We start from the raw sequence: 27,254 nt of genomic DNA, 5'->3' as shown, positions 1-27,254 counted from the left end.
TTCTACCTCACTCCTTTCTTCAGTCAAGATTCCAACATGTCTCACACTAGCTTGGTTTAAATCATACATTACCAATGAGAATGATACCAATGAGTCAATATTCCAACAAGTCTCACACTAACTTGGTTTAAATCATGCATTACCAATGAGGATGAACATTGGTTGTTTGGGGCTGAAAAATTCTTAGATAATACAATAGTTTGTGGCCCTCCTAAGCTAAACTCTATTGGACAACACAAACAGACATTTGTTTGTGGTATTAAAATTCCATGGACTTAAAAAAATAAATAAACTAAAAGTTTCTTTAGGAGGTAAAGAAAATAGATTGTGAAACACTATTTCAAAGCATTTTTCCTCAATATTTAATGTACAGTACTTCTATAAAAATGGATAACAGAAAAATTATATATAATTTCCTTGGAGTACATATATTGAGGAAAATAACATGAGCAGTATGATTCATTTAGATAACCATTGGTAATTTAGGTGATCTTTTGGGGAAAAAATGAAGTATATTAAATTTACAGCATAAATCATGAAATTCCAGAATGTTTAAAAGAAAAAATGCTTGGATATTGGTAGGCTTACTTTTCAGGCAAGTGAGTACATGGCAAGCAGATAAAAGACAAAACAAAGATGTTTACTCTGACTTCAAAATCTATTCTGGCATACTGATTTTTTTCCAAGAATTTGATTCTGCTTTTTTAAAAAGATAAGTACTGAAGGCTTTTCCCTCCCTAAGTAAAATACTGAGCTTTCTGCACAGGGAAAAAAAAAAAAAAAAAAAAAAAAGACCTGAAGCATTTTAAGAAAGTTTCTATTATCTCTCTTTATTCAGCCTCCTTCCCCTCCTGTGGCCTTGCCTGCTATTTAGAAACAAACAGCCTTCTGGTTTCCACAGGTACCTGCTGCAGTGTGCTCTACACCATAGCCTACGCTGCAACTCCTCCCTTAGTTTCTTTTATTGGCATTTTTCTTTTTACATGCTGTCTTCTACAAGTTTATTGAATTACATTCACTGATGAACATATTCTTCTTCCATTTACTTAGTTCCTTTCTTTTTAAACCATTATTCTAACTTTACTAAAGTTTCAAATGAGAAAAGGTAAATTGTTTTTGTCACTTCTCCCTCCTAAACCTCTCATGAACCATTATTAAAAAGTAACTAAAAACTTTACTCCATTCAATCTGTTTCTCTACCAGTAGTCACCCTGCCCAAGCAAGGCGTAATCTCCTGCAGATAGGAATTTCATTACGGGCACCTATGAATGAGGAGGGCATGAGGGAGCAGTGGTGTGCTTGCAATGCTGTTGACATTGCAACTTGCGATGCTATTGGTGTGTTTTAGGCCACAAATTCCACAAAAAATTAACCTTAGATTTTCTTTCTTTTTCATAACTGTATATAGCTTTACTAAATCAAGAACACACAATAATTAATTTAAAAAAATACATGCACTTCTAAAGCAGTGGTTCAAGATTTTTTGATCTTTCAAAAATTTCAATTAAAAACTAATATATTCATACCTAAAATATTATATTTTTTATTTATAATTCATAATAAGAATAGCAAATTTCAAAGAAAATTAGGATCTTACAAAATAAATGGGAACACTTTTTGTATAAAAACATATACAACTTTTATTACTTTGAATAAAGACACTATTTTGGTGGAACAAAATTTTGAGTGTATATATATGTATATAGTGAATGTGCACATATAATTTAACATATATACACACCATATATTTATACTTAATTTTTTACATTTTATGTGTTATGCAGTAGAGGTGTTTAATGTTTTCTTTTCTTTTTAGGGCCACACCTGTGGCATATGGAAGATCCCAGGCTTGGGGCTGAATCAGAACTGCAGATACCAGACTACACCACAGCCATAGCAACAGGGATCCAAACCACATTTGTGACCCACACCGCCTCTCAGGCAATGCCAGATCCTTAACCCACTGAGTAAGGCCAGGGATCAAACCCACACTTCATGGATACTGGTCAGGTTTGTAACTTGCTAAGCCACAACAGGAACTCCTAACCTGGGAGATATTAAGAATGACTCATGTAAACAAAACCTGTGTGTGGATGCAAAGTATGACACTTTTAACATTAATACCGTAAAATTTAATTCAACATAAGAGCAAATTATGCAGTACACTGATTAGCTTTTTTTAGCAAGTCTTTGAAAATGTGCTATGTACTATATGATCACTTTAGAATAAAATATGAGTATTTTGAAATATCATTATGTGTTATTGAAAATAGTAAGAAAAAACAACATTTTAACACCTCATTTGCATTGGTGCATCTTTGATGACTTCATTAAAAATGTGTTAATTGAACAGAATGTATATTCATTGAAAAAGTTCACTTCATTCTTGCATATATGATTCATCTGAATTTAAAGAAACAACTAAGTTATATTTGTTGCTTAAATGATAAAGTGGAAATTAGCTAACATTTTTTCTGAATGCTACCTTGAAAGCATGGACTATTATGATTTTAACAAGTAATTAATTTTAACTTTTTATTATTTACTGGGAAGATATATATTTTCAGTGACACCTAAACATATAAATAAAAAACTTATTATTAGCCTTTATGTAATAGTAAGTAGGGCATTATAAAGACTCTGTAACACCATTTATAGCTGGTAAATTTTGGACTCCATTTAAGAAGACTGCATTACAAATATCTGTAGCACAGCTTATTCAAAGGCTAGTTTCACCTAGGAAGAAATCATGTAACAGTCAACATACAGCAATTTAGCAAAGAAAAATGGAAAGTAATTTTTTGAAGTAGAGAAACTGCACTTTTATATTTTTAATAGTGCAATTTTGTGGAATTTTTCTACATAGATTCTTTCAAAACAATTTTCAAACAAAAGCAATGTTTCTCATTTTAACTTAAAAACATCTGTGCCTACAAACAAAACATCTCTTTGGATTTGTTCTGTTTTCTACATTCACCCTCTTCACAAGAGTTTATTATAAGGCTTAAGAACAACTTACACTTGCAACTCTCAAATGTTGTCTTCAGCCTACACTTCTTCCATGAACTTCGGAACACAAATCTAATTTTATACTTAATACCTCCCCTTGGATGCCCAACAAGCAACTAAAGCTAAAAATTTTGAATTTGCTCTATTCAGCGCCTTTCTTGTCTCAATTATTGTCAATCTCCTTCTTTTGATTGCTTAAGTCAAAAACATCCTTGATATTTATATTTCTCTTAGACCATTTGATACATCAGAAAATTATTTTACTTCTACAACTTGCCACCATTTCTATTTTTCTGTCACCCTGGTCCAAACTACTGTCATCTACAGACTCTACTACTATCATCTGCTTCTGCTCTTGTCCCCTGTAGATTATTGAATACAGTCAGAGTTCTTCTATGATGTTGTGAATTATATCATATCATCCTCTCAAAACAACTAAATTGCAATCTGCATCAAACCAATTGCCTCTAGTGTAAATAGTTTACCTTTCTGACCTCATTTCCTTCTACTCTTTTATTACTTTACTCCAGTCACCCCCTTGTTTCTCTCATTCATATAAAAAGTGTCTTCATCTTAGGACTTCGCATTTTCTTTTTTCTCTCATGAAATATTTTTCTTTAGATCTCTAAATGTCTAGCTGCGTGAACCCCATCCTGTTTTGCTTTCTTTTTTTTTCTAAAATGACATCTCCTAGGTGATTTCCTCCATGAACTCCTTGACTCCTGTTCTGCTTTGTTTATCATCTCTTTCAATTCATTAGATTGTTAGGTTCATGAGAATATATTTTTCTCCTATCCTTAATGTAGCAAAGAAAGCTTGATGTATAGGTGTTAAATAGTAAATATACCATCGAGTGAATTAAAAAATGAGTTCACACTAGGATTTAAAATGTTAAATGTAAAATAGTTGAAAAAATATATAATTGGAATATTTAAGATATTGGAATGTTCAAAATGTATAATTGGAATCACTATGACATTAACATGACAACAATAATAAAAAATAAAGTCATTACTTTCAAAACAAATAATTTGGCCATATGATGTACTGAGACTACCTGGAAGAAATCATTTAGAGATTTAGAGTAAAATTTTTTAAAATATCAGTCAGTTTAGCAAAAAAAGGGATTATCTTGATGACATAACCTTAAAATACTTATGTTTAATCTGCCTTTAAATTACTCTAGGATATTCTTGTGTCTTACGGTTGGTAACTTTGGGTGATTAATTTTTTTCTGACTATGGAATTACCAATAGGTGAAAGAGTATCTCTACCCAAGCATGAAACAACCTGATTCGCTTACCCTCATAACTGAATTTAAATAAAAAATATTTTTGGTAATTCTTGGTGGCTTAAGTGAGATTAAACCAAAAAAACAAAACAAAACAAACAACAACAACAAAAAACAGACTTAATGTAATACTCAACTGAAAGAAATACTTCTACAGGTCTGCAGGTGGTAACCACACATAGTTTCTATCCTGTGAGTTAGTGGTGTAATTAATACGTGAAACTATATGAATCTTAGTTAACCAGGGAAGGGAAAAAAGCTGTGGATTTAAGCACACAGGTCTTAAAAAATCACTCTATTTCCGGTATGAGGGTCGATTCTCCAGATATTCTCAGTCTCATTAGGAGTGGTCAAGGCTATGACAGTATTTTAACAGAAAGCTTATTCTTCTAATCAGGTTTGAGTTAACTTCTGGCCTGGGACTAAAGTCCATGCTTTATTTAAGCTTTCCATCTTCTTTAGGAATAAAGAAGAACCCTAAGCCCTTGATGTAATACCTGGATCTTTAAAAGTATGGACATATTCAAAAGATCCAGCTAGGGCCCAGACACCAGGTGTAGATTCATTTCTCCCTTAACATCTATCAAGGTGAATTCCTACCCTGAGTCTAAGACATAATGCCTCTAATCATCATTATTGCTATCAGATGCCAGAAGGGTTCTCACTGTGCAATTAAATCACAGCCCCCCCAAGCCCCTTGGCTCTATTAATACCTCAACTTTATACCCGCTTTCTATTTTCAATCTGCTATAACTATTTTTATTCTATCTTTTCTCTGTTTGTATTATTCACCATGAGAAAGCCCTCAACTTCAGGTCATCCTTTACTGCTACACTCTAAGCTCCAAAAAGCTCTGCGCAGCCACTAAATAGCACTGACTGCCTTTTCAATTCAGCTATTGATGGATATTGGGCTGTTACCAGGTTTTGATTACTACTATTCCTAATAATGCTAGAAACACTGCTCTAAATGTCTCTTTGTGCACACACACATATTTCTGTGGAGTATATGCCATATAAAATACAAGTACATCCAGTTAAATCTGAGTTTTGGATAAGCAACAATAATTTTTATTATAAATATGCACAGATATCCTAAATTTTCTACTCTACTATCTTGAATTCACAGTCCACCATTAGCAAAATCTCTGATGTCATCATTTTTTTCTGAATTGTCCCTTTGCTTTCTCATTTTAACAGAAACCTATAGCTCATCTGAAGACACTACATTACCAGAAGCCCTTTCAAGTAGTAACTATTTCTCTCAGAGTCCTTACACTCCCATGACTGGAGGTGAGTAGGCATCTTCCTTGTTCTTTATTGTTAATTTCAAATCGCTCTTCTTCCTTCCTCCTTTAAAATCCTCTATTTTGAAGTACATGTTATTAGATTATATCATCCAGTAATGTTCATTAATATGCTACTAAAGCAACCTTTAGCATACTTCTCCTATTTCTTTAAGAATTTAACTCTTGGTTCTTTATGATTTTCTCCAACAGTAATCCCATTTTACTGTTTAGAGATTTCAATAATTAAATGACTGATACCTTTGATATCCAGGCTCCGGAAGTTCTTGAACTTGTCTCCTCTAATAATCCTGGCTACCCATTCCTATGGTCACACACTAGATTTGGTTTTTACTACAAATGCCAGCTCTCTTGATTTTCATCATGACTTTTGGATCATGATATTTCATATTATTTTTTCTGGTTTCTCCTGGTTCCTTCTCTTCTCCAACACATGAGTATTGGGATGCTCAGGCCTTGGTGACTTTCTTTGGCATAGAGCCCTCTCTTTGGGATACCACCAGTCTCATAGCTTTAAGTAGCATCCATACTTTGATTACAATCTATATTTATATTATTTATATATTTGGCTCAGACATCAGTTCTAAACTCTTAAATCATATATTCTCCTGAATAGCTACAGACATATCAAGCTTTACATGTTGAAAACTGATCTCTTGATACTCAACCAAACTTGCTCTACTTGCAGTCTTCCTCTTTATAACTAAAAAAAAACTTCGGAGTTCCTGTCATGGCGCAGTGGTTAACGAGTCTGACTAGGAACCAGAGGTTGCGGGTTCGATCTCTGGCCTCGCTCAGTGGGTTGAGGATCCGGCGTTGCTGTGGGCTGTGGTGTAGGCTGGTAGCTACAGCTCTGTTTCGACCCCTAACCTGGCGACCTCCATATGCCGCAGGTGCGGCCCTAAAAAGCAAAAAAAAAAAAAAAAAAAAACTTCTTTCATGCAAATACTAAGGAAAAACTTGAGTAATCTTTGATTTTTCTTTCACACCCCACATTTATTTTAGCAAGAAGACCTCCTATTTATGGTGTCTGGCACATAGTGGGTGCTTTATATATAGTTGCTATATTAATGAAATAAATATTCCATTGAATAAACTAAATATCTTTTTAACATCACCAGTTATGCAAGTGTTTGCTTTCTCTCAGTAATCTTAATCCTGCCTAAATTCACTAAACATTTTTTTTCTTATGGTAACTAAATATTGCTATTCACTGACTTTCACTGACATATAGAGACAGTTTGGTTGAGAGCAGTACTCATAACCTCAAGTTCTGAGACTGATTGCCCAAAATTATATCCAGAGCTGGAGTATTTTTCTTGTCCTTTCCCATTTCCTCTTCATTGAGCTAATTACACTTCAGCTTTGATACTCCTTCATAAGAAAATATGTCCTTGTACCCCCAACCAGATAGTTACCATTATAAACTCTTTATTATACTTTATTTCACTCTAATAAAACCTTTTAGAGTTGTAATTAAATAATTGCTTCATTACATATTTGTCTTTTCCTGATAAATATAAGTTCCATGAAAATCAGGATTAGACAATGTATTTTTAAATGTTTATTTATAACTTGTCAAATTATCCCCAATTACTATTGAATTGTTTAAAAATATACCCAGCAATAATTTGTTGAATGAATTATTTTTATAGAAAAAGATCAATGCCTTTTTAATAAACACTACCTTATCTTCTAAAAACAATCAATTATTTTTTTGCTGATGACTATTTGCAAAGCATTCTCAATAATGTTGATTACTAAGAATAATATCCCATAATATCTAACCACTTAAATTTGAATTTCACAGGATATTCAATAATATTATGTATTTGTGTAATTTATATAAACATGAAACATTGCATTACTGGAGTGTTCAATAAATGGAACATTCCAACTTGTTAAATAATTGGTTTAATCTAATTGGAATATTAAAATTGTCTATTCTACTTTCGCTTATGAAATATCAATGTTGAAATCTATCTGGACATTGGACCTTAGTAGCATAGAGAAGTCATATATCTTTCAGAATTACTCCAATCATATTCAGTCATTCAATTTCAAAAAAATAATATTTTTCTTTACTCTGATGTTTTTATAAAGTTTGTAATTTTCAATATATGGTATATTCTGTTTTAGCAGAATTGCATATTACTAATTCATAATACTGTCATTCAAAATAAGTTATTTTCTATATTATACACAGAAAAAAATTTCCCAATGATTTATGAAGTAAATTAAACACAATTTCTAAAATTAAAAATAAATAGAGTTAGACTTATCAATTAGGTTAGCGCCTGAAAAAATACTAAAATATATGGTCTTATCACCTCAAGAAAGAATAAAAATATACATTAAAGCCATACTATTATTGCAATTGATACATTCAATCATCTACTATAGAGTATGGCACTTATCTCTATAGAAATGCTTATTTTTATCAAGCAAGAATACAAAACAGGAATCACTTTTCATCAGTCTCACCCAGAGAAGTCACGCCTTTCGAGTTTGAAACCAGCTATAAAATATGTCTTTCATAATCAAATCTTTGTGCTAAGCAGAGCTGAAAATGCTAGCTCAAATTAGTTAGGGAAAGGGCAAATAGCTCTATTTGGTCTTGACTGAGTTTTAAAAGATTTACTTAGGTTAGAAAATTGGGTAAAAGCTTACTGTGTTTAAATTCCATATTTAATAATCTTCTTAAATTTTATGATGAAAGATAATGTTCTATACATTTCATCCAAATCTAATTAGAAGTATGAGAATGTATAAATATTAATTGCAAAATAAATATTGTTCCAGATTAAATACAATCAAAAATAACTATAAAAATTAAGCCTAATATATGTGCTATCCCTGGATAGGTAAAAAATCTAACATTTAATAAAAATTAGCCTTTTCATAAAATATTATTTAATGAAGGTTTACATTTTCTCATATCATTATGATTTATGATGTTTACTCTTTTTATTTCTCTTTTTATAAAGTATGTAGCAAAAATAGGACACGGGAAGAGAAATAATAAATCCTGTAATCTACACTGAGAAAACGTATACCTTTTGATGTTGGAAATCCTGTTAGAAGATTTCATTTACTGGTGGCCTTTCTGCATTGACCAAAGAATATGATATAAAACACATATAAAAATATAAAATAGAGTGCCTGTCATTCAGGAATCAGATTTGCTTAAAATATATTGATTTTTCATTATGAATTAGAGTTTTCATAAATTTACTGTCGCTTTCATTTGACTTTTAGGCTGCCATATTAATTCCCATTTTGAAGCAAAGATTACAATTTATATAAATCTATTTTTGAAGTAAGCCCTTAAAAAGGACTGAGAAGTTTTAATAAACTTAAAATCTATAAGGATAAACAAAATGATCCACTGGAATATTAACAATGTCTAAAGCCTGAGTGTTTCTAAGATATAGAGGAAAATGTTACATAATGATTTTGCTTACTCACATATTCATAGAGAGGTCTGAGGAAATGATGTGGTTCAATTCCTGAAGAGAAGATAAATATAAGCACTAGAAAAACTAAATGACTACTTTAGGTTACATAAGCCAGATGGCAGAAATAATGGATCAGAGGCCACAGTGTCTAACATCCAATATTCTACATATACAAAACAGAATTAATTTTACATCATAAAAATAATATATACTAATTATAAAGGTTATGGATTAGTATGTCACAGTATTGATCCTCGGGGTGAGAATTTCCACATGCCATAGGCATGCCCCCAACCCCCCCAAAATAGATATATGTATATATGGATTAGGAAAACACAAGAAAATTCTTCCATAATCTATTCAAACATTACTGGCTTCCTGGCTATTTCTCAAACACAATAATCAGGCTGCTGGCCTAAGCTGTAGTTCTGATGTCCATTATACTCTCTTGAACACTCCCCTTCAATAAGGTTACATGATCCACTCTCATACTTCAAATCATATTGGCTCATATTCTCTTTAACACATAATCCATTCTTAACTACTGGACATTAAAATAGAAACTCTCTCATGTCCCTATCACTATATAATATCAATGCCTAACAAATTCGTAGCAAGTTGCAGACCCTAGCAAATATTTTCAGAACATATAAGTATCACTAATCTGTATCCCTCTCCTAATAAAAATTGAACTTTAAATGTTTTTTTTTTTTACTCATGAACTGGGCAAGATAAATTGAGACCATAAAAGAGCCTTAGATCTGAAAGAGCATGAGGATAGTGTAATTTCTAGAACAATAGATGGAATGAACTGCACAATGAGAACAACTTGACTGGAGATGAAACCTTAGTCTGAGGATGTTGAGTGTATCCTCAGCCCCTGGTGACTCCAAAATAAGGAAGCCTAGAAAAATAAGGCTCTGATCTAACTCACCTCAAAATGAACAAAATGAAAAGACAACATACTGAATGGGAGAAAATATTTGCAAATGATATGACTTATGACTATAAATATCTCATACAACTCAACATCAAAAAACATAACAAAACAAGCCATTTAAAAAATGAGCAGAAGAACTGAATAGACATTGTTCCAAGGAGGAAATGCAGATGGCCAACAATCATATGAAAAGATGCTCAGTATCACTAATCCTCAGGGAGAGGCAAATCAAAACCACAATGAGATACTACCTCACACCTGTCAGTGGTTATTAAAAAAAGAAAAAAAAAACATAAATAGCAAATGTTGACAAGGAAAACCACATACACTATTGGTAGGGATGCAAACTGGTGCATCCACTTTGGAAAACAGTATGACGCTTCTTCAAAAACCTTAAAATAGAACTACCTATGACCTAGCAATTTCATTCCTAAGTATATATATATATAAAAAGCAAAACCACTATTTAAAAAAAATACACGTACCCCAATGTTCATAGTAGCATTATTTACAATGGCTGATATACAGATGCTACCTAAGTGCCTACAACAGATGAACAAAAAATGAAAATATACACATGCACACAATGGAATACTACTCAGCCATAAAAAGAATGAAATTTTGACATTTGTAGCAACTTGGAGGGCATTAAGCTAAATGAAATAAGGCAGACAGAGAAAGATAAATACTATATGATATTATTTATATGTAGATGTAAAAAAATAAAGCGAAGTAGTGAACATAACAAAAAGAAAGCACACTTGCAGATATAGAGAACAAACTAGTGGGGAGAGGGCAGAGGAGGGGAAAATATAGGGGTTGGGAATAAGAGGTACAAATTATTGGGTACAGAATAAGCTACAAGGATATGTTGTGCAATGTGGGAATATAGTCAATTTTTATAATAACTATGAATGGAATATAACCTTTAAAATGTGATTTACTATACTGTACACTTGTAATTTATATAATATTGTACATAAACTATATTTCAATAAAAATTAATAAGTAAAATTTCATTTTAAAAAAGAAAATACACATGGAAAGATAAAGGGAAAAAAATCATTTCTTATCCACTAAGTATTATATGCAGTCATGCTCCCATAAAATAAAAGGAAAAAATCAGCACAGTAATATTTTCTAAAACTTTCACAATCATTTCTTATCTACTAAGTGTTATATGCAGTCATGATTCCATACAAAAAGCACTCATATGTAAAATGAATAAGAGAAGTACCTTTTTATAGAGTGGATAAAAATATAAAATAAGATTAAGCCCTCATTGGCTGCATCACTGACAACAATTTTCTCCTGTTCTGTAGGTTGTCTTTTCATTTGTTTTATGGTTTTCTTTGCTATACAAAAGCTTCTAAGTTTAATTAGGCCCCATTTGGTCATTTTTGTTTTTCTTTCTGCTGCCTTGGGAAACTGATGTAAGAAAACATTTATGTGGTTTATGTCAGAGAATGTTTTCCCTATGTTCTCTTCTAGGAGTTTTAAGGTGTTATATCTTATGTTTAAGTCTTTCAGCCATTTTGAGTTTTTTTGTGTGTGCATGGTTTGAGGGTGTGTTCTAGTTTCATTGATTTACATGCAGCTGTCCAATTTACCTAACACCACCTGCTGAAGACACTGTCTTTTTCCGATTTTATGTTTTTGCCTCCTTTGTTGAAGATTGACCACAGATGTCATAAAAAACCAAACAACCCAACTGAAAGATAGGCACTAGATCTAAATAGACAGTTCTCCAAAGAAGACATACAGATGGCTAGTAGGCATATGAAAGCTTTCATTGAGAAAGACACATGCACCCCTAGGTTCATAGCAGCACTATTCATAATAGCCAAGACATGGAAACAACCTAAATGTCCATTGACAGATGAATGGATTAAGAAGATGTGGTATATACACACAATGGAATACTACTCAGATACAAAAAAGAACAAAATAATGCCATTTGCACCAACATGTATGGAAACAGAGAGCCTCATACTAAGTGAAGTAAGTCAGAAACAGAAGGACAAATACCATGTGATGTCACTTATATCTAGAATCTGATGTATGGCACAAATGAACCTATCTACAGAAAAGAAAGAATCATTGACGTGGAGAATAGAGTTGTGGTTGCCAAGCAGGGAAGGGAGAGGTATGGACTGGGAGTTTGGGGTTAGTAGATGCAAAGTATTGCATTTGGAGTGGAAAATAAAAGAGATACTTCTGTATAGCACAGGGAACTACGTCTAGTCACAGAACATTGTAAATCAACTATAATTAAAAAAATTTTTAAAAGATGCTCAACATTGCTAATTATTAGAGAAATGCAAATCAAAATTATGATGAGACACTACCTCATACTGGTCAGAATATCCATCATTAAATCTACAAGTAACAAATACTGGAGAGGGTGAAGAGAAAAGCTAACCCTCTTACACTGTTGGTGGGAATGCAAAATGGTATAAAAGCTAGGGAAAACAGAATGGAGTTCCTAGGAAAACTGAAAGTAGAACTACCATATGATCTTGCAGTCCCACTCCTGGGCATAATCCAGATAAAACTTTCATTCAGAAAGATACATGGGAGTTCCCATTGTTGTTTAGTGGCAATGAACCCAACTAGTATCCATAAGGACATGGGTTTGATACCTGGCCTTGCTAGTGGGTTAAGGATCTGGCATTGCCATGAGCTGCAATGTAGGTTGCAGATGCATCTTGGATCCTGCATTGCTGTGGCTGTGGCATAGGCCAGCAGCTGCAGCTCTGACTTGACCCCTAGTATGGGAACTTCCATATGCCACAGGTGCAGCCCTAAAAAAAGATAAAAAAATAAAAAGATACATGCATCCCTATGTTCATTGCAGCACTATTTACAATAGCCAATACATGGAAACAACCTGAATGTCCATCAACAGATGAACGATTAAGAAGATGTGGTATGTATATACAATGGACTACTACTCAGACATAAAAAAGAACAAAATAATGCCATTTATAGCAACATGGATGCAATTAGAGATTCTCACACTAAGTGAAAAGAGTCAGGAAGAGAGAGACAAACACCATATGCTATCACTTGTATGTTGAATCTAAAATATGCCACAAATGGGGAGTTCCCATTGTAGCTCAGAGGGTTGAGGATCCAGTGCTGCTGTGAACTGTGGTGTAGGTAGAAGGCACAGCTCGGATCCCAAGTTGCTGTGGTTGTGCCTTAGGCTGACAGCTGCAGCTCTCATTCCACCCCTAGCCTGGAACATCCAAATGCCACAAGTGTGGGCATAAAAAGCACTAATAATGATGATAATAATAATAATAATAATAATAATAATAATGAAATAACATGGCACAAATGAACCTAGCTCAAATCAAAAACAGATTCACAGACATAGAGAACAGACTTGTGGTTGCCAAGGGGGTGTGTGAGGGAGTGGGATGGACTGGAAGTTAAGGACTGATAGATGCAAACTATTACCTTTAGAATGGATAAACAACAAGGTCCTACTATATAGCACAGAGAACTATATCCAATCTCCTGGGATAGATCATGGTGGAAGATAATACAAAAAAAGAATGTATGTGTATGTATTCTAGTTTCTTTAAATAATAATAAACACCTCTGCACATAAGTCTTTGAGAGATTTTATGTTTTCTAGAATTAATTAATTATGTAGTGGCCTTAATGAGACAAGATCTATAAAAAGATGTATTTTATGTTATGGGTGTGTGCGTGTGTGTATATATATGTATGCATGTATGTATGAATTGAAATTTGGTACAATATTTTATTCCCACAGCAATAATTGAGGGAGTTATCACTAACTTATCAAAAGAGCATTCATACGATTTTCATCTTCATCAGTTTAACAGATGAAAATTACATCAGATTATTTTTAGGAGTTCCCGTTGTGGTGCAGTGGTTAACGAATCCGGCTAGGAGCCATGAGGTGGTGGGTTCGATCCCTGGCCTTGCTCAGTGGGTCAAGGATCTGGCGTTGCTGTGAGCTGTGGTGTAGGTCACAGCCACAGCTTGGATCCCGAGTTGCTGTGGCTGTGGCGTAGGCCAGTGGCTACAGCTCCAATTCGACCCCTAGCCTGGGAACCTCCATATGCCATGGGAGCAACCCTAGAAAAGGCAAAAAGACAAAAAAAAAAAGATTATTTTTAATTTAAAGCATCTTCTTTTCACATTATATACTTACCAGATAAATTCTGAAAGTATATGTGATGTGAAATATGTTTGTGAAAACTAAGAGTGACAGGATTTTTCCTATCTTTTATGGTCGTTAAGTCTAATTTTCATAATAAAGAGTTCTAAAATTCTCTCTTCTCAGAGATTTTTGATGGGGAAGGGAAAAATAGTGAAATTTCAGCTTTTCTGTGTTAACTAAATTACTATAAGTTGCAACTGCAGCCCACTCAAATTTTGGTTACTTATAAGTTTACATTTTGTTGCTGAAAGGTAGAAGAGAAACTCAATAAATGTTTGAGATCTAAATTGTACTAGGTTAAAATTGAGATTTAGGAAGAATTTGAATGGGACAGATTCTAGCAAAAAAACAAATGAGGAGGGAGATGTCCATTGTCAAAGATGTGTATTGCAAAAATGTTCCTGCTATCTTTGGTTTACATATTCGTTTTCTTAAAAATGGTTTTCAATGACAAAAGATCTTAAATTTAACAAAGTCCAATTTAACAAAATTTTGTTTATGGTGAGTACTTTCAGTGACTTTAAGAAATATCAGATATGTTCTCCTATGTGTTCTTATACTACCTTATCATTTTACTTTTATGTTAGGTCTATCTATGATCTGCCTTGAATACTGTATATAATATGAGGGAGGTGTTGAGGTATCTTTTCCTATTTAGATACCGAGTTATTCTAATAATAGTATTTGTAGAGACTTTCTTTTTCTTTTTGATTTGCATTGGTAATATTTTTGAAATTTTTGACTTATTTTCAAATATAATAGTTATACATATATACATACATATATATATACATTTTAATTTCATGATAAATTTAATTAGAGGTCTCCTAACACAATGATGAATAATAGCAGTGAAGGGTAGGCTTACCTACTTTGTTCTGATTCTAGTTAATTTGCTTTGAAGGACTTATCATTTCTTCATAGATTCAACACATTTCCTGAATACCACACCTATTATATGTAGATACATATTCTTCATGCTAAAGATACATCAATGATTAAAACACCTAAAGTGCTTACTTTGAAAAATTTATATTCTGATAGAGATGTAACTGTAATAAAAAATACTGCAGATGGTGACATGTGTCATCAAGTAAAATAAATCAGGATAATGGGAGCAAAAGGGAGTCATGGGACTGAGGTAGCAAAAACTGCTTGCTGTTTATATGGGGAAATCAGGAAAGACCTCTCTGAAAGGTGTCATCTGAGTTTAATAGATATCTGAACCTAAGGTAGGAGTGAGTCAATAAGGATACCGGGAGGAAAGAGATTTCCAGGCAGTGACAAAAGAAAATATTATGAGGTCTTTTTCAGAAATGGTGAGCAAGCTAGTGAGACAGAAGTGGAGTGAGTTTTACTGGTAGAAGATGAGATCAGAGAAGAAACTGGACGCAAGTAAAAACAGGCTTTTTATAGCATGGTGTCACTGTGTCATGAATTATTACCAATGTATGATGCCACTAGTGGATTTGGAACAGAGCAGGAATATAGCCTAAATTGATCTATAAAGATCGTAGTATCCAATCTATGCAGACAAAGAGAAAGTCAAATAATTTGTACCAAGGTGGTAGTGATGTGGTGGGTGAGAAACACTCAGACTTGAAACATATTTTTAAGATAAAGCCAAAATGTATTGTCTGTGACATACGAAAGAAATAGAGGAAACAAAACATTTGGGTCGAGAAATAAAAGAGATGCTATGCCATTTACCGAGATAGGAAGAATGTGGGAAGAACAGCCTTGTGGAATGAGATCACCCTTGTAGAATCAGATGAGTCTAGGACATGTCACGTTTGGGAAAACAACTTGGTATGCAAGTAGAGATGTTGAGGAAGCAGCTGGATATATGAGTCTGGAGTTCAAGAGGCAAGTCAGGGCTGAAGATAGAAATTTGGGAATCATTTTTTATAGTTGACATGTAAAGATTAGATTCAGAAAGAAATCCCTAAAACACCAGAGGATTAGGGTAGAGAGTGAAAAGAAGTGGAGTACTGACTGAGCTTTGAGGTGGGTATGGCAGATCAAGAGCAAGGGTGACCCAAAATCCGAAAGTGAGCAACTAGTAAGGGAGTAGAAAAACCAAAAAACGGAGTCCCTGTTAAAAAGGAGAAAAGCAACAAAACCTGACAGGTAATTAATAGTATTAAATGCTGCTAGAGTATGATTTATTTTTAACTTTTATGCTAAAATGTCACTTGCAAACTAAAGACTTTATACCCATTCATAGATTGCAAATAGAAAATTAATTTTTTTGGTTTATCTTATTTGTGTGCCTGTATTTTATAATAGGTGTATTGAGTGAAGTCTATTTATTTTACAGCCTTATATTTCTGCTAGCAGAAGTCAAAAAAAAATGCTGTATTTGAAACACTTATACAAATACTCTGATATAAGAAGATGTAATAAATAGGTAAATCTCTGCATTCTTTCTTTCTTTGTATAGGGTGGATGCATTTTTGGTTGAATAGTACAACTGCACAGTATTAGTGATGGAATTTTATGTCTATGAAGAAGAATGCACATATATACTGGGCAAAAAGTGGTTAACTCTAGTCCATGTCTTTTTCTCATTCTCTATCCCCACTTTAATTTTTTTTCTTGGGAAACCTCTCCTCCTGATACTGAGATGACTGGAGGTTGACCATGTTGATGAATACAAATATAATTTTTTTAAAAATACCTTAATATTAGTGACATGTCACTAATTTTCTTATGGTTTATAATTGCCAACTAATTATTTGCCAGTCATATTATTAGTCTTTTCATGTCATTTTGCATTTGGTTTATAAGGCAAAATAACTCCAATTTGTAAATGTAGTCCAATAAGTTTCTTGTCCTCTGACAAATCAGATAAGTGACTCCTCCACTGGGGAAGAGATAAGAAGAGATGGTTAGAAAAGCTGAAACTTTTTCCAAAATCCACCCATGTGGGGAGGAAGACTGGAATTTTTCTCTTCTCTATAAGCATATTACCCCTCCCAAGAGAAATTAGACAGTAACCCCCTTTTTATTCACAAATTACTTGTTTGATTGTTTCCCATGGATTTAATACTAAGGGTGAGGCTGCTCTCTCTGGAGGAAAACAGTAGCATATCAGTTAAGCTCTGTTCTCCATTATGTTCAATAACCTGCCCCTGTCACTATCCTTATGCTTTCTAGAATCCTTGATAAGTAAAGTAGGGGCCTGAGAACCAATATTACTGTTATCACCTAGAAGTCTGTTAAAAATTCCGAAACTCACATCCCACTCAGCCTACTGCATCTGAATCTGCATATTTAGAAAAGAACCACAGATGACTAGTAAAGTTTGAAGGGCAATATTCCACAAGAGTTGGAGATGAACAACTGAAGTCTTGATCATAGAAACCTCCAAAACAGATCAAATCAAAACATACAATCATGTCAAAGCTACGGCATATTCTCTGAGGATAAGTTTGCCTTTTGTCCTGTTTTCCATCTCAAATTAAGCCTAAGTGTACTGCTCACCAGAGGATGTTCTATAACAACCCGCTTTAAAAAAATTTCCAGGTTGATCTCACTATTAAATTACGTAGAAGAACTGAAATGTCAAATGAAAATATACCACCTCTTATTAATTACAGTTGAAATTAAGTGTAAAATTCTTCTCTTCCAATTTATTATTAAAATTATACACAATTATAATACACTTATTACAATGTAAATATATAATAATAATATATATTAGATGACAGACTTGACAGGAATTAGGAAACACCAAATTTGCTGTTTGTTCTTTTGCATCCTATTTCTCTTATCTTTATCTGAATTCCCTCCTGAAACAGGAGAATATCATGGCAAGATTAAACTCGTGAATTCATGTGGTCAAACCACAGGTTCTTGGGCTATTTTCTTCATGTATTTCCTACTCACTTCTGTGCAGTAAGAAACTGATTCTGATTTCTTCATTATGTATACTTTGATTATGGTGATAGTATTTTAAGAATTGAGATAGCAAGTTGATTCCCAGAATGAAGATAAATTTTATAAATGAACACATAAAGCAAATATGGAGACTCTTGTGTATATGTGAATATATATATATATATATATATATATATATATATATATCATATGTCCCCTTTATTTTTAAAGAAGAAACAAAAAAGACTTAATGGGATTACTAAAAGCTTAAAGCCAAAGAAAACCATTAAAAAGCTTTGTGCTTAAGATAAGTCTCAAGGCAGCAGGTTTGATTGCAGACTCTGAAAGTACTGGAGGGGAAAACAAAACAAAACACTTCATGATTACAAAAATGTTAAAAACTTAGTAACAAGATATACATAAAATGTAAAAGAATACATAAATATCCCTAAGTGTTGCTAAAGATGGAATTATGAAATACTGAACAGTGCAGATTGCTAGTTCAGGGTGCCAGCCTGACTGGATGAGGGCCCTCTTCTGAGTCACAGACTTCTTGTGGTATCTCTTCACGTGGTGAAAGGGGAGACAGAGCTTGGTTGAATCCTTTTATAAGGGCACTAATCTTATTCATGAGGATTCCGCCCTCTTCACCTAATCATTTCCTAAAAGTCCCATCTCTTAATACCATCATATTGGTCATTAGGATTTCAACATATGAATCTGAGGGAACACAAACATTCAGACCACAGCAGAGAGTCAGAAGAAGAAGCGGCATTGCTAGTTTTAAAGATGGTGGAAGAGTTCTAAGATATAAAACATGAAGGCAGACTTTAGAAACTAGAAAAGGCAAGGAACTTCATTCTTCCGTAGAGTATCTAGGAACATATAATGAACCTACATAATAAACAATAAATGAATGGCCCATGTAAGAAGAGTATGTAATAAGTAGATACAGATACTGACAGAAGAGACAGAAATATGCATGTTTTAAAAAATATCTGATTAATTTATAAAAAGCTCAACTCAAACTTTACCGAATGTGGCTTGATCACAGGGTAGTAGTTCTGAATTCCAGTGGGTTCATTGAGAAATAAATTGAGACAAAAATCTGTTTATTAACATGGCCCAAAAATGCTTTGACTCTAAGTATAGTCAGGATGATGTGTCAGGTCTTTGAATATTAATATCATCATAGAATTTGAGTTATTTGAACATTTTCTTTCCCCTGGTATAAATCACACAAGTAAAGGTCATAATTCTCTTTGAGGGCAGGGGAGGGTCATCCTTACCAAACAGTCTTGATTTCTGAGGCCTGGCCTTTCTTTCAGTCAGATATATGGGTCAGTGTGTTCTGGGTGTGAATACCGATTAATATCTAGCAATGGATTAAGATTTTCACTGGAGTGTCCACCCCACCCTTCTGATTATTCATCTTTTATTACCTTTGATCTTATACATTGACCAACACCTTCGTTGGATGCCTATCTATGCCTGTCTATCTACGTGGGGGTCCACAGGGGCCCCATACTATGTCATCATTGCCATAGTTTCTGAGAACACCTGGCCACTGCTCTGACATTTCTGTTCGCGACATACAACAACTGTTCAAGTGGCTTCTGTCAGTTAAGCATCAATATTTATTTTTGATTAATTAAGGGTCATCTTATGTGGCTCATTCTCGGGATGGCAAGGTCTACTTTGCCGTCTCCTTTCTGATAGCTCTGATGTGAAGAGGATGGCCACCACTGAGCTTTTTAAAGGTGATGGTACTCCTCTCACCAGCACATTACTTACTGCTCTGTCAAATGGAGTGTTTGCTTGACCCTCTAGTAGTATATAATCCTTTGGTGGGTTTTTCATCCATAGTTTATACGTCATAGCATGCCAACCATCTTTGCCTTTTGTTCACTACCTCCACAATGTGCCGCAGGTATTGTGGTTATTTTACTTCAATTAGTACTTAACTTTCATTTTTCTCAAGGCTTCTAAGAATCAGCTTAGTAGTGTGTCAGTTGCAAGGTGTTAAATCCTATGAAACACGGACACATTCCCATATCAGTAAATTCTCCTTTATACAAGCCTATTTTCTTATCCTCTTGAAGTTAGTTTCATACATAATCTCCAGCTCCTGATGGTAGGTTCTATAGCTTCTTGAGGCACAGACCTTTTCTCCATGAAAAGACTCTGATCTCCCTACTAAAGTTGTGTAATGATTTAGTCCTAGTTATTGGTTTGCTGACAGGAGGGGGAGAATGGTCATGTCCTCGGGGGGATATGTGTTATGTGTGGGCTTGTAAGATGGAGCTTCTGCATCATCATCATCAAGCAATGGGGGAAAACACTACTCTTAAATATGAAGTGTGACTTCAGACTAAAAACATTCTGGGGAATGTGGGTTGACTCAAAGAGAATGTCAGCATCACACATTTCAGAGCCCCATGACCTTGCCATGGTGCACCTGCTAAGGCTAAAATTTCAACATTCTCTCAACATCTGCTACCATAACATAATCTTAAGACCTGGGCATAAACCTCAGCCTGAGCCTATTCTACAAAATATAAGAATCCTTTCTTGGCTTTCAGAGAAGCTCTCTGGCCTGGACACCTAGATTTCAGTTGGTGATTAACCACACACAGAATTTCTTCCTATTTCCCCAACCACATCAGCTGTTCTATGTTATAAATACTTTTCCTCAAACTCCTGATATATTCTACTCATCAATACATTCTCTTTTAGGATTATCTCATCCCATGTCATCACTAATTAAAGTTTAACAATTGCATTCTAATTTCATGCCAAAATCTTTCAGAGTTCCACCTACTCACCAGTGAAAGGGCACTAAGTGACTAGTGGCTGATACAAATGTACTATCACATTCTAAACTATTTGCTTTTTTTCAAATCACTTCTTAGAATAACTATTGCAGGTCATTTCTATAGGAAACATTATGGGCAAAAGGTTTATTATTGTGTGCCTTTGGTTTCAATATCTATAGGTTAAATACAAGATAGGAGACGAGGAAATTAAGTTTGTGATGCATTACAACAGAAGATTCAGCTAATTGAAAGGGAATTCTCGAGTTTGAATGACCCTTCAGAGTTGACCCAAATTGAGAGAACATGGCTAGGCTCCTTATACCAATGCTGACAAGTAATTCTGCCTTAGAAAGGAAGGTGACATTACCTTGAGAGATCATCTTTGGGCAACGACAATCACTAAAAGGTAGCTGAAATGCAAGCTTTCAGTCACACTCTCAAAACGAAGGATTTTTTTTTCCCCCATGGCCACACCTGCAGCATATGTAAGTTCCCAGGCTAGATATCGAATCCTGCAACCTATGCCACAGCTGCACTGGGCTGGGGATCGAAACAGCACCTCTGCAGCCACCCAAGTTGCTGCAGTTGGATTCTCAACCCACTGTGCCATGGTAGGAACTCCTGAAGTTCTTTATTACTGCTCTCATTGCATATGCTTTAAGTATTTATTTGATGCCTTTATCATACAGGCTTTAATATATTTATTCTTACACATTTTTCATTCTTATGGTTTATACTCCTAAGGCACATTCATTTTTTCCCTTAAATAACATAAAAAAATAATACCCTAAATTTATTTTCCTTTGAATATATTTTAATGTGATACAAATTTTTCTTTTTTAAGCTCTAAGGTACATGGGACTAACATATATATGTGCAGATAGCTATTATTTTACTATTTATTGTCATTATCATTTTCTTATTATAGCCATGTTATGATGAAATAGTTTAAGTATTTTGTGTTACTCACTGACTTTTAAAAATATAATTTTGTATCTACCATTAGATAAGAGCAAAAATTAACATAGTAGTCACTATTTCATTTCTAAAATGCCTTAAATACTCTTGGTAGCATGCTTTAAATAATGCATTTTATTACATAAATATTTATATCTTCTTTTGGAAACTATTTTGGAGTTCCCATTGTGGCTCAGTGGTTAACGAATCTGACTAGAAACCATGAGGTTGCGGATTCGATCCCTGGCCTCTCTCAGTAGGTTAAGGATCTGGCGTTGCTGTGGTTGTGGTGTAGACCAGTGGCTACAGCTCTGATTAGACCCCTAGCCTGGGAACCTTCATACGCCACAAGTGCAGCCCTAGAAAAAGACAAAAGGACAAAAAAACCACAAATTTATCTTTTTCCCTCAAGATTTTAAGTTTTATGTCAGGAATTTTAGATGCTAAAATAACTAAGAAAGCATTCATTTAAGTCCGGAATTGGCTTCCTGGTTTAGATATATTAGATATGACCCCTTCATCAATTTGTTAAATTGGGCAAAACCTTAAATACTAGTCAAAATCATTTTCTGATCTTATTGGAATTTTTAAAAACAGGTGACATTAAAAAAGCTAGTGAATATCATAGATGCTTGTTTTAAGTTTATATATTTAATCAATGTATTCTGACAATAGTTTAACATCGTTCCTTAAGTAAATAAAAGAATGGTATCTTGCAATCACTTAGTCCATCTTTTTATGGGAGTCATGAACTGATTAGTTACAATATGGAAATCATGAAGAGCTTTCACCCCACTGTCTTGTTTTACAATTGCACACACTGCCATCCTTCTATGAGACTCAGTAGATTGTCTAAACCATTCCAAATTCTGATATACTCAGAATTATACTCAGTTTATGACATCCTAATCTCCAATGATTTTTTTCTTCCTATCCTGCTAAAATCTTCATTTATATGGTCATACTCCATAAATGGGATCAGCAAAACTTTTCCCATATACCAAAACACTCATACAAGAATCTTCTCTTCTACCATAAATTCCTTTTCTTCCAGTATAATTTCTAATCTCCTTGTAAATTTAAATCCACTGATGTTAATACTCTACCACCTTGTTTAATTTCCTCAATTTCTATTGTGTATCATTATCGTAATATCTTTGTAGGTACCACCAGTTCACCTTCATCCTTTCATTTTTTTTTTTTTTTCTGCATTTCTTGGGCCATTGCCCAGGCAAGACCTCATTCTTCAATGAAACTTATATATACTATTTCAATGCCCACACTGTCAGTCTCAATATAATTGGACGAAATCAAGATAACTGAGGTAACCATATCTTAAAGAACATTAAACACATCTCCCTCCAAAACACTATATGGTTCTTCAATTAGCAATACTAGTACCTCAGATAAACCTCATTGGCTATGATACTGCCCCTGCGCAAAACTTCTATGGCTCTTCATACTGATGATTTCATAATTATATCTCTTTTCTCAAACTTCTCACTTCTCTATATGTCCAAGTTGATATTCCACAGTTATTTGTCAGCTACTTTGTTTTATTTACAAAATAGAACGACGCTGTAACTTTTACTTTTCTTTTCACCGAATGTATATGCATGCATGCTTTTGCAACTATTTTCTCTTCTCTTATAGCAATAAAGAATCCTTCCTTTCAAAACCCAATTTTTCCTCAATAGTTCATCATTTGAGGTTCTATTTTACTACTTACATCTCTTCCCATAAGCTCAATCACTAAATCATTCCTATGTCATAAAAATATAATTAGGTACTCCTTAAAATAACACAAGCACATGCGCACGCACACACACACACACACACACACACACACACACGCACATGCACGTGAGCAATTAACTATATCTCTTGATCTTTCTACTCCTTAAATCTGCTTATTCCTGTACACCTTCAGTTTAAGAAATGATGCAAATATTATGGGTCAATTTCTTATCTCCCATTCGTTTTTCATCTTACTACAACACTCACTCTTCTACCAAACTACTATACAGTAGATTCCTTTCAATCTTTACCATATATCTCTCATGAGTAATCAACTGATAACTGCTTTCTTTATACATATTCTCTTACATTCTATTGCAACACAAGCTCTACTTTTCCTGCTTTCCTAGCCATTGTTTCTCACACTTTTCTGCAGCCTCATTCTTTATCACAGTGCATTATGTGTTGAAGAGATCTATGTTTTAGTTCAAGATAAAACAAAATTCAAAACAACACTAAAAACATAATAAATTAACAAAACAAAACATAGGCCAAAATAAAAAATACAATAAAATAATAACAGTGATAAATGCTTACCAAGCATTTATTTTGTGCAGGGCAGCTTGCTAAGTTACTTTATGTGGATTATGTTATCCACAACAGCTCTAATGTTTCAATACTCATCACCTAAATTTGGAGATGATGACATTAAGGACAGAGTGTGACTGAGTCAAGATGATGCAGCTCCTCTTTTCTGTTTCATTCAATATTCTTTCTCTGTGATCTCAGCCTTGCTTGCAGCTTTAAATGGCACCTCCAGGTCACAGCTTCTGAAACTTATATCTCTTCTTCAGACTTCTCTATTAAATTCAACACATCCATTCAGGTACTTCTTTTATAGTTACACTCAGATACTTTTTAGGCAGTGTTTAATGAACATTCCAAATCTAAACTCTGATTTACTCCCATACTCTTACACTTAGTTCACGATATTTCTTAGAATATCCAAGTAGATGCTCAAAATTGCTGGTGCATTTACTCAAGCCTAAAATACTGAGTATTATTCAGAGATTATGGTAAAATCCTGACTCCCTTTCATCACTGCCTCAAGAAAGAGGTCGATGAAGATTTTGAAAGAAGGCCAGAGGCTGCCAGTTCAGGGAATTCTGGGTCCCAGAGCATGTTCAGAAGAGGGCACACAAGCATATCTTGCTTTTGGGGATTCCCTACTACTGTTATAGCAATTCCACTGAGAATTGAGATATAGATCTGGAGCTGTCTACAATAGAGGTATGAGAGGGAAGAGATGTAGTTATATGACTTTATCATTCCAGGACACCAATTCAAGCCTGAGCCGGTTTTGAAGGTCTGTTATTTGGGCCTTACTGTATTCCTTTCAGACTAGAAGAAATGTGTGAGCTAGCACATTCTGAGTATCAACCATAGAATGTCTGTGTGTGTGGTGGGAGCGTCGCTAAGCAATCTAATCTAATTGTCTGCTTCATAAATAAGGATAGCAGGGGGAAAAAAAATCAAGGGACTTACTTGCCCAGGACAAGTTTTCCTTAGATTTATACACATAATCATCTATACAATGATTGTACTAGATTTAGCCACCAAAATGATGTCTCTCACAGGTTTATTTTGTTTTGTTTTTGTTTTATAGATGAGAAACCAAGTCATAAAATCTTTGGCTCAGTTTTAATTTCAAAAAGAATGAAATAAACTAACAGTTATGTTGTATAAAAATTTAGTAATAAAAATTTCCTTGTTATGATAAAAATAATTTTTTAATAAAATATTTTCCTGTTCCTGAAATAATCTTATTGCTAACAGAATAACATTGAATATAAGAGATAATAGATAAATAGGTAGATAGATAGATAGATAGGGATATAAATATACTTATGCCCAGTTATTAGCAGTAGGGACCAACTATCCTGTAGAATCATCATTATGAAAGTTTTTTTGGTTGTTTTTTAAAATTTGTTTAAGTACTAATTTTGTCAATATTGCTCAAAAATACTTAAAATAACATGAAATAAAAAGTGATAAATTGTCACTCTCTAGTATTACCTTTTTAAATAATAATTTCTCGGACTAATCTTGTGTTAAAATTAGCTTGAGTTAAAATTTCCATATTCAATATTACTTATAATATGAGGTTATAATAATTTTTCATATAGACTGCCGCCATTCCTTGATGTATTGAAGGAATCAGACCCAATTCCTTGTACATTTTATTTTTTAAATAGTACAGTTTTAATATTTTGATACAAGTGTTCCAAGATGATGTAATTCAAAAACAAATTCTTAGCCAAAAGTAATATTGCAATACTAAATCTTCTTTTACAGGTATATTATTCACATATGCCATTAATCACCATGCTTTAATAACTAGAAAAGGACTTAGATTCTTTTATTTAAAAATCACATTAAAATGGAATTTTATCCATAAGCGGAACATATTTTTGGAACACATTTTATATTTTCTGAGTTTAATCTTGGCTATGTCTTTGTTGTGACCTACCAAATCTCAGACTACATAAGTCAGAGAGCTGGGATATCAATGAGTCTGTTTTGGTGTTAGTGTAAACACATGATGATCTTACCAAGAAAAGGTCCTCCTCTTATTGAAAGAAATAAAACCCCAAATTCCCAGAGCTATTCATCATTTGGGGTCTGATTGAAAAGATAACAAGCGATTCTTAATTCAGGAAAAACAACTTCCTCTGAACTATCTGTGTTGTAAGAAGGAGAAGCTCCTGAAAGTCAAGTTGATGCTGTAAATATATCCTGCCTATATCCAGTATTCAAATCCTTGGGAACTTACAGCTGATATTCACATTACTGTATCAGTAAGAAAATACCTCAAATGTAATGGTAAGATTTTAGATGTTGACTTGGCTTAATTATGTCTCTTCAAACATCTGCATGACTTTGTGATTTTTGTCTCTAACGTACAAAAATACAATAAACATGTTATTTTTTACTTAAACTCTGATGTAAATAAATTCCCTTTGTGATAGTAAACCAGATTATTCTAGTGTTATGGTCTAATGAAATATTTAAACTTCACAAAATGTTTTCTTGAAAATAAAAGGTTATAATATCTGATAGTATCTTACTGGATTAACTTGGCAAAATAACAAGGACAACTGCAATAAAAAATAAAAATTAAAAATTGAAAAAACACCAGACAAATGAGCCTACTTTTCCATTAAAGCTATTAATATGCATTAAAGCTAAAATACAAAGATAAACTGTCATAAGTTTAAAGAAAAATGAAAGAATAAGTGAACTGCTCAGCTCCCCATTGTCTTATTTTAAAGGTTATTTTCCTTTGGACATAATCACTTCTTTTATGTCACCCTGATTCAATTGTCTTTATGGAATCCAAATATCATTTGAGACTCTCTTTTTTTCAGAAATATTTGCAGAAAAGTATTCTTTTGAGAAGAGATGAGTAGTCACCATAAGCCCGTACCAGTTATAAGTAAATTCATATTTTTTATTAAAGCTAGTAATCTTAAGCAATTACAATTTAAAATTTCTTGATCAAAAATTAAAAAATATGTAGCAAGTTTAAACAGATAACTAGCTATCTTCTCTGAGTAGCTCCTACAGTTGTTCCTAAGGAAAAGCTTAACCATATGT

The 27,254-nt window shown here is 33.6% G+C and overlaps 1 long non-coding RNA gene and 1 pseudogene across 1 annotated transcript in view; both read right to left on the bottom strand.

The window, feature by feature from the left end:
• Nucleotides 1–27,254, bottom strand: part of LOC146400989 (uncharacterized) — a 153,862-nt gene that overhangs the window by 80,155 nt on the left and 46,453 nt on the right. The gene's annotated exons all lie outside the window — the stretch shown is intronic.
• Nucleotides 23,237–23,306, bottom strand: LOC146400990 (U4 spliceosomal RNA; annotated as a pseudogene).

This window comes from Sus scrofa, chromosome 8 (assembly GCF_054392235.1).
Source record: "Sus scrofa isolate SSC_HxYL_T2T_F1_AM1 chromosome 8, Sscrofa_HxYL_maternal_Yorkshire_Landrace_v2.0, whole genome shotgun sequence".
In the NCBI taxonomy this organism is placed as follows: domain Eukaryota; kingdom Metazoa; phylum Chordata; class Mammalia; order Artiodactyla; family Suidae; genus Sus; species Sus scrofa.
The sequence above is the reverse complement of the archived record's forward strand: the minus strand, read 5'-3'. Positions and strand labels throughout refer to the sequence as shown.